We start from the raw sequence: 9,583 nt of genomic DNA, 5'->3' as shown, positions 1-9,583 counted from the left end.
TTTCTTTTTTCTTCTTTTAAAGCCACGCTTTTTTTCCCCAGAGCAGCACCTACCACACAAGCAGACGCTTTTTAGAATAAAAATATCAAGTTTTCTTCATTTGTCTGAGAATAATTCTCATCCGTATGCTGAGGCACGTGAGCATTCAAAGAAATAAAGGGGTTGTTTGACCCACGGGGTGTGGGACACAAGCATTTCCATCACTGTCTGTGCGTGAGGTGCACTGCTCCTTCACCACAGCCACTTCTTCCAGCTCCTGAAGCAGTCCTGCCACCAATTTGAGCTATTCTTTGTATTGTATGACACAACATAGGACTGAAGTCTGGTACAGGATGCACAAACAAAACCCACAATAAAGCTCCTGCTGTTGGTCAGCACATAGATGAGTTAGAACATAAGATAATATCTATAGGAACACCAGTGGGCTCTGTTTCATGGTTCTGAACTGGAAGAAAAGGGCACAAGAAACAGCCTGCCCCCCCAGCAACACTTCCCCATGCTTTCACTAGTTCTGTGCATTCATTTAGATGATTATCAGTACAGATACATCCAGAAAATAGGACTGATGGGCTCTTGGAAAAATCACTCATCTCATTTCCCTGTCCCAGAGCAGAATCAAGTTTTACCAAAACCAACCCAAAGCGTGCTAAGACCTTCACATCACTGTGGTTTCTGCATTGCCTTCAGCAAGTCCATGCCTCCATTCCAAGAGCAGGAACATTATCCAACGAAAAGAACCACTGCCGAATGTATACTCTGTAATGAAATGACATCCAGAGGGGTCTATGTAGCCCAAACAACATTAATTTCTGCAAAGAAAAGGCAGCTATTATAACCAGTGGAGAAGGAGGGGGTGCTGATGCATCACTGCTGGTACATCAACCAATAAAGCTGACAGCGAGGTTCCCCTCGCCTACAAAACAAAACCATGTTTGAGGTTTTCTCTTTAATTCTACAAACACACTTTGCATGAAGACTGCATGAAGAAGCAGAAATGCAAGGAAGGCTTTTTCCCCTCACCTCTTTGTTGGTGACTCCTGGGGGCAAAGTCCCATGCTTGTAATCCTCCAGCAACTGCACAGCTTCCTTCAGGCGGCTCTGCAAACAAAACAGCAGCATGAAGCAGGGCTGCAATATCCCTCTGCACTGAAGTCTTTCATTGAAGGCAACAAATTTAAGTTATGAAGGCAATTAATGCAAGTCTTCTTGTGACAGGTCTTCCTACACACGTATATGTGCTACAAAGGAGAAAGAGATGCATTTGCTGTGCTGGTTGGTGTATATATATTTCATATATGTATTAAATATATACACATAGATGTGTAGATAGTGGTTAGCAATCCTGCCCGTGGCACGGGGATTGGAACTGAATGATCCTTGGGGTCCCTTCTAACCCAAGCCATTCTGATTCCATGATATTTATATATATTTAAGTGCAGAAAGGCAGCAATGCCTTCACTTCCCAGAGCAAGCACGTGGCAGTTGGAGCCATTTTTACATGGGCTGAGCACCAGCACCATGCATGCCAACGCTGCTATTTCACATCCCTTGCAATGATTTTAGGAAGAGGTTTTTCACTCAGAAGGTGCTGAGGCACTGGAACAGGTTGCCCAAGGAGGCTGTGGATGCCCCATCCCTGCAGGCATTCAAGGCCAGGCTGGATGTGGCTCTGGGCAGCCTGGGCTGCTGGTTGGTGACCCTGCACACAGCAGGGGGTTGGAACTGGATGAGCACTGTGGTCCTTTTCAACCCAGGCCATTCTGTGATTCTATGATCAGTGGTCAGAGCACAAAGGGAATCATGGACAGACAGTGACCACCAAATCTAGATTGTATTTTAACAGCATGGGAAAGAGTTTCTTTTGCTGTTCAATACCAATTTTGTTGGGGAATTTGGATGGTCAGAAAACCGTGCCAGGGTTATTTGTTATGGTGGTGGTTTTACTCTTCCAGGTTTCAGGAAGAGTATTGACAGTGAGTAATGAGGTGTGCAAGAACCTTACCCCTTCTTCAAAAGCTTTTCTCATCAACAAGCAGCCTCTGGGAGCACCATGCCTTGACCCAGGAAAGGGAGGAGGATTTGCAATAGAAAAGCTTTGATATTTTTAAGGAAAAGCATCCACCTCATTCAGACATTCTCAATGCATAGTGAAACAGAGGAACAAGGCAAGCAGCAGCCATGTTTCTCCTTCAGCCTCTTCTTCTTCTTGGTAGTATGATTACAGTTGGAAAAGACCTCTAGGATGACCAAACCCAACTCCAACCCATCCCAATGTGCCCATAACCACCTCCCTCAGTGTCACATCTCATGGTTTTTTGGACACCTCCAGTGACAGTGACCCCCCACCCCCTGGGCAGCCCATGCCAAAGCACTGCCACCCTTTCCAAGCAGAAACATTTCCTAATATCCAACCCAAATTGCTCCTCATCTCATCAACCCATGGTTATTTTAAAAACACCACATTAGCTCAGGTAGAAAAAAAAAAAAAGCATTATCTAGCCTGAATATCAGTAAAATAGTACTGTGGATTATTTTAGATATTCTGATAATCCAGAGACAGCTGGAGGATCGATGGCTGCAGATCCAGGGCAGACAACCCATCTTGCCTCCAAAGCTAGGAAACAAACCAGCAATGCCAGCACCACGTTCTGGAGAGCCATTTGTGCTCATTACTGCTATGTTTTTCTGTCACTGAAATTACCTACACTATGTGTCTTGCAAATTATCTACACAGAACAGCATGTAACTCTGAATGAAAAACTGGAAGTAATAGATGAATGGGTCTGTGTTCATTTTTTTCCACCTTCTCTTGAGGAAATCTTAGTAGTTACTATAACAACCCTGGCCAGATCCCATCTTGTTTAGTATGGTAACAAACAGCAAACAAAAAAGCCCGATTTCGCTTTGAAAATTGCAGTCCTCATGAATTTCCCCTTTCAGCTCAGTGGGGAGAGAGGGAACTTTCACAAAGCAAAAGAGTCCCAGGCTGACATTGCTGATGGTTCCTGAGGCTTAGCAAAATTGGTATGAAAAGAGAGCAAAAATGGAAGATGCTGGGACCACGTTAAGAGGGTATCTTTCATGGGGCTTCAGGTATTTTCAGGGAAAGAATCAGACTCAAAACGTTGTCGGTGACAACACAAAATTCCTTTGTAATCCCTCCTAGAAAGAAAAAAAGAGAAAGCAGCAACCAACCAACCCCCAGGAACTTCCCAGTGTGCAACAGCTCCAAATGCCAACCAGCCCCACACCCTCACTTCTAACAGCACTATTATGGGTGATGGTAGTGTCTAAGATGACACTGCATTTCCTTTTTAACAGGAGAGAAGGGAAGAAAAAAAAAAAAAGAGGTCTGCCTACAAGGTCATGCTACCATTTCAATATTTATTGTTGCTTGCTTCTTCTACTGATATCTGTAGGAAGAAGTGTCACTCGAATTTTTACAGCATCACTTAAAAAAAGAAGAGCAGCCACAGTTTTTACTAATATGTAGCATTTCTTTCATACCCCTCGTCTCAGGAAAACTAGAGCACTTCTAGTGGTGGATTACAGGGTCTCAGCTCTCATAATAGGGTGCTAGACAGACCATCTGCACCCAGGGAATGTTCCTACAAACCCCAGTCCAGAAGCACTGCCAGGGATGCATGGAGCCCAGTGATGCAGGAGCACACAAACCCCACTCCTCGTGCTCCCTGCAGCCCAAGCACCTGGGAAGCACCACCCAACACAATGAGTCTTTGCATTAGGGCTCAAACTTTGCCTCGTGCTGAATGCAGCTGAAAAGAAAGAGTCTTTTGGGCTCTAGCACTAAACCAAGCCCATGGAAAAAAAGCAATGGGCTTCCACTAATTCATGAGCGTGGATTTTACAGTTTATGTGCTACTAAAGAAGCCAGAGACTGGAAACATCAGTCCTGGGCAAGATGTTAGCACCAACTCTAGCACAGCGTTGACTCAAACCAACCATCCAGCTCTCAGCCAACTCCCAGCCATGGTTTGGGAATCTACCACGGGCCAGGAGTGCTGCCAAGAGGCACTTTTTGGAGAACAGGAGAACTTGGCTGCATGGCACAAGCCACATCAGCCAAAATCCAGTACCTGTCTCTGGTTAAACTAGCTTAGATTTAACCCATATGTTTTAGTGTAGGGAAGTAATGCACCTTGTGCTGCTCTGACTCAGGGCTACAGGCAATGACTTGTTGCTCAATCTTGCAGGTCTACACTGGAAGAAAATATTGGTCTTTGTAGAAAAAGCTGCTGAAGGATCCCATCATAAGGGCTCCAAAGAAAGGAGAAAGACCAAAAGCAAAGATGCCAGCAGGAGAGCAGCCCACATCATAGCGTTGACACTCCAACCTCATGATGGCCATCAATGTAGAGCAGGGACGACTGCTCTGGGTCCTATGGATAACTGCACACACATACCTGTGTCAGGAACCTCCTTCCAGCACGTGAGCTCTCCTACTGGTTCTTCACCTTGCCCTCTCTGCTCTAGGGCATGCTGTTTATGTCTCAAAGATTTGTGCCTCCTCTTCTCTTGGATCTCAGTGGCTGCCTACACATGGCTTAGAGCTGCCTCCACATGTGCACACACAGACCAGAATAAGTCATTATGCCAGAAGCACTGCAACGTTACAGAAACAACAAAAACAGTCACATTTTGCACTTCTAAGGTAAAATCCACTCATGGGACAGGGCACCTTGGAATAGCTTACACCTCACTTTGCTTCTAAGAGCTGGTGTTGGTGTTTCAAGACCACGCTGGCCCCACGCGTGCCTGTGAGCTCCACTGCTCTCAGGTTCAGGCCAGCAGTGACTTACTTGGCACAGAATCCAAAGCAAGACTCTCCTGGCCACCAGCAGCATGTATTCATCGTGGGGTAGGGGAATCCAGCTGTGCTCTGCTATCAGCAACTCTGCAGCTCCTGATTCCATCGTGCTGCGCTACGGATGATACATATGGCAGACTTGACTCCAGCTGGCCCTATTGTATTGGATCTACAGTGACAGACAACAGGAGCCAGAAACTTTTTGTTCAAGTAGAGCCAGCAGATGTGACACTGAATAAACACAGACAGTCAATCTGCTGAGTAAGAAGGTATCGTTCATATAAATAACATACATCTAATCCTGCTTCCATTTTAAACCCAAATATGGGAATGCAAGATGCTCGGCACTCTGTAGTTTTATGCTATGAACAATGAGATAAAGGCAGATAACGTGCAGCCTATCTGAGCTCAGCTTCATTTTGATTTCACTTTGGCTTCCAGTTATTATCAGGTCCACAGCTTTCTCCATGAGGAGCCTCCCACAGAGTGCTAACAGCGTGTCCAGCCTGATGTCAGATGGGATATGTCAACCTTATCAAAATATCTGCTGGTCCCCACTGCTTCCCCCGAAGGACCTTAATTACTTGAGCAATTAAAAGTATTATTCCAATCATTTTAACCTCACACATTTTGAAAGTAGGCATTACACCCACCGAGGGGTTTCTCATGGGCTCAGCAATGGGACTCGTTGGGCTCCACCTCTGCAGTGTCACATTTGCTGCTTATTGGAAAAGTTTGCAAATCTGCAGCTGCCACACACACAGAAAAATACTGTCTCATTAGAAAGCAAGGCATGAGGTGAATGAGCACACGAGAAAACCTCTTCAGAGGTTACCTGTTATGCTGACACAAGGCACTGCCACACCATAAGCCTCTATTTAGCATGCATCCCTTGAGGATTCATGTTTAAGAGCCTCTAAAAGACAGAGAAGTTTTTAACTGTGTTCAACTGTTGGAAATAAATAAACGATTAAGCAAAGACTCTCACTGATACTAATTACACTTAGCTTCCCCCTCTGAGGAATCGCTTCATCCTTCCCTCAAACAGCCTCCAGTAGGATGCAATGATGCAACATACAGCAATTAAAAAAAAAAAAGAGGATGAAGAACAGAGGATATTATCACATCTCCCAGCATTTTCCATGGGATTAACCTCCATTCTCATCAGAGGCTCATTTATCTCTGCGTTTCGTTCGCTAGCGACGTGTTTGTTCCTCAAGAACCTCGGGCCTGAGAGCTGCAGCCATCTGTCACGGGAAGGAGCTGCTTCTCCTGCAAACCCCTCCTAGATGTTGATTTGCCACTTAGTTACTCAGCTACACGTGCACGCACACAAAGTACTCAAAGCACAAGATGAGACAGGCGGAGCACAGCCAGCAGGTCAACCCCAACTCTGTGCTGCTTGCCGTGACCCCACGTGTTCCCACCTTGGTTGCCCTTAGGAGTAAGAGCCCACACACACGTCACAGAATGCACTGGAGAAGCTCTGTTGAAGCATCAACTGTCATTGATTCAAACTCCCAAAGAAAATGGGCATGGGTCTTTTCTTGCTTGGACAGCCACCAGGCCATTCCAACATCCATGGATCTCAAATCTGTGCTCTTCAGACCCCATAGAAGGGATTCAAACCTCTTTCATTTACTGATGTTCTGTCTGGTGTCCAGAATAGCTTGAGGCACTCAAATTCTCCCTTTCAACCCCTACAATTCTGTGATTCTGTGCTTTTCCCCTCATTTCTTGCATCTCACCTTCCTACGAAGCAGCACATCAGTGGGTATCTAAAAGAATTAAGTTACACCAGCTGAGTGCCCCATACCAACCCCTTCAAAACCTTCTCACAGTTTGAAATGGGGACAATGGGAAGGTAGAAAAGCATGCAGTCGAGTCAGAACCACAAAATCATACAGGTTGGAAAGGAACTTTAAGATCCCTAAGTCCAACCCCAACCCAGCCCCACCGTGTCCCTCAGTGAGACATTCAGCCCCTAGAAAGTAAGAATTAAGTAAGCATTATTTCTTGTGATACCAGGGGAAAAGGTTCATCTCTCAGGATCCAAACTACCTGCCTTCATCCTGGAAGCAGAGCTCCTTGTTGCTGCAGACTGCAAAATAAATTGAAACAACTACAGGCTTTGGCTACACAGAGAAATGCACAGCTTTGCTCTTAACCCTTTACCTCTGCCCAGGTACCAGCAGCACCAAGCCTTTAACACGTAGTTAAATGGTTTTGATTCTGATCTGTGGGCTTGCACCCTTGGTAAATAGCAGCTCTAGCACCTGCAAAGCACGCTGGATCCTGGGATTTTTATTCTCATGTATCATAACACAATGGTGCTAATTTGGAATCACAGTGTTTTATTGGCAGGAGGTCACCTCCCCAGGCACAGCTCTGTATCCAGGATGGTGACTTGAAAAACCATTTCCTGTTTGATCTGAACTTGAGCTTTTGCAACTGGAAGTACAACCTTCAGCCTGATACTGTAAAAACAGCTGCTTTACTGCCTGCAGCTCTCCTGGGCACCCATCCAAAAGGTACTCAGAACCACACGGCACATCTTAGCCTTATGGTTTAGAGAAAAGCTTGCTGATTTGGGAAAAAGGATGATAAGTCACATCAGATCTCTTCCCCACTGCTGTCACCACAGCGTGTAAGGGAAGAAAAAGCATGCTGGCAGCAGGCAGAATTTAACATCACCAGAGGAAATATTGCTTCTGAGGGGTTCCTCACAATCAGCTCAGTGTTTCATGAAAGCAGGGATATGCAATGATGCTGGACAGCACTACAAGAAATGGAAACGGGCCAGAAACTCTCAAGCCTGCTACAAACAGGATAATAAAGAAGGAAAAAACTATTACACAGCTTCCTTGAGAAAGGTCTGGAGAGGCCATTGAAAACTGCAGCGTGCTCCCACCTAGCAGTGGATCTCCTCTCTCCTTTACTCACCTGTGCTTTTCTTGTTCCTCAGTGAAGACGTGTAGGAATTTTCCCCCTGGGAAGCCAACACTGCTGGCAGATTTGACTGAGAGCTGCTCAGGTGGACCCACAGGGAGAGGGCTCAGGGCTGGCTAACAGAGACCTGAGTGGGCATGAACAGGGTTGGGCTGGGCTGCCCATCAGCAGCGAGACACAGATCCATCACAAACCCATCCTCACCACTCCTGCTGTTCACAGGAGAAACTGTTTCTAATCCAACCCAGGTGGATAACTAGAACTGACAGAAAATAAGGAGCACAGACATTACCTCAGTAACAAAGAGAGTGCGTGGGTCGATGATGTCCAAGAAGTGCCTGAATCTGCCATAAAATGAAGTCTGCAAGAGAAGGAAAAACAAAACGTGTTCAGTTAGATGAACACAAGCCAAGCGTTGTGTCTCGTGGCTATCAGAGTTATCGAGGTGCTGAGTGGGGGCTGGGTTTCATTGTGCCAATCCCCACGCCGACACAGGGTGAGAGATGGACTATGAACCTTAAGATTCCATTACAATAATCAAGGCTTTATGGTTTGAGATGGTTTCTATTTGCACGTTTGGAAAAAAATCCACTGAAGTACAAGTTTCCAAGATGTCTGGAACAGCACAGAAAATAAGGGGAGGTGAGAGCCTGGCATTCCCCAGGAGGGAGCAGAGTCCAGGCACTACAAAATGAGCCCTGTTCCTGCTGTACATTTCATGCTCCTGGAAGGCATCTGGAGCTTCAATGCACTTATATGTGTGTTCCACTGTGCAGTGAAGATATGATGTTGTCAGTGGGCATGGCGAGGATGGGTTGATGGTTGGACTTGATGACCTTGGAGGTCTTTTTCAACCTTAGCCATAGACTCCTAGAATGGCCTGGGTTGAAAAGGACCACAATGATCATCCAGTTCCAACCCCCTGCTATGTGCAGGGTCACCAACCAGCAGCCCAGGCTGCCCAGAGCCACATCCAGCCTGGCCTTGAATGCCTCCAGGGATGGGGCATGCTTTCACCCAGAGCAGCAGCTGCAGCTGGAAGACCAGGAAGAGATGCAGAGAGCTGGGAACTGCCTGAAGGGAGGGGAGGAACCTGTGAAACAAACTGCAGGCGTCATGGGCAGCTTCAAAGGAGCGCAGAGCAGTTCTGACTCAGTACCAGGAAAACAAGACATCAAAACTGAATGTAGGCAAACCCAAAGCACTGGACCACAAAACAGTGAAATACGCAGAGCACATCATTGTTTCAGCCCAGGTCTGCATTCACCCACACCAGAGGTGGGCAGACGTGGGCAGCCCCGACATCCACCCAAGCATCAGTGAAGACAGAGGGACACGTGGTGGCCCACTCTGGTGGCTGACCTTCTTCTCTTGGCTCTTCCCAAGCAAAATTTGCACCCATTGCACAGAAAGGACACAGCCACTGATCTCTGCACGCTCACAAACGCTGGGATGCTTTTGCTCTACGGCCACGAGCAGGCAAACGACTCTTTTTGTATTTGCAGCGCTATAAATAAAGGATGGGAATATGGATGCAGCAGTGAGAATGGCATTTAATCACCGCCTGGTGTAATTTGATGAAACCTGCTGGTTCCTCTCTGCTGAATCCACGAAGCACAGAGAAAATACCACCAAGACTGCGACTTACTGAAGCAGAAACCCCTCCATAGAAGCAGATCCCAGGGGCACTGCAGCCCACCACCCTGCCTTGCAACCCCGCTCTCAGCTGCTCCGATGCTCCGTGCTGTTATTTTCCCATGTTCTACACGAGAATGAAAGAAAAAAAGAAGAAAAAAAAAAAAACCT

The 9,583-nt window shown here is 46.4% G+C and overlaps 1 long non-coding RNA gene across 1 annotated transcript; it reads right to left on the bottom strand.

The window, feature by feature from the left end:
* On the bottom strand, positions 1 to 8,593 carry LOC104910885. The gene is made up of 3 exons (XR_793483.2): positions 8,070 to 8,593; positions 1,021 to 1,098; positions 1 to 756 (listed from the first exon to the last, which is right to left on the bottom strand). It is a non-coding gene; the product is annotated as an uncharacterized LOC104910885 (long non-coding RNA).
* Positions 8,594 to 9,583: the final 990 nt, after the last annotated feature.

This window comes from Meleagris gallopavo, chromosome 4, assembly GCF_000146605.3.
Source record: "Meleagris gallopavo isolate NT-WF06-2002-E0010 breed Aviagen turkey brand Nicholas breeding stock chromosome 4, Turkey_5.1, whole genome shotgun sequence".
Classification (NCBI taxonomy): Eukaryota; Metazoa; Chordata; class Aves; order Galliformes; family Phasianidae; genus Meleagris; species Meleagris gallopavo.
The sequence above is the reverse complement of the archived record's forward strand: the minus strand, read 5'-3'. Positions and strand labels throughout refer to the sequence as shown.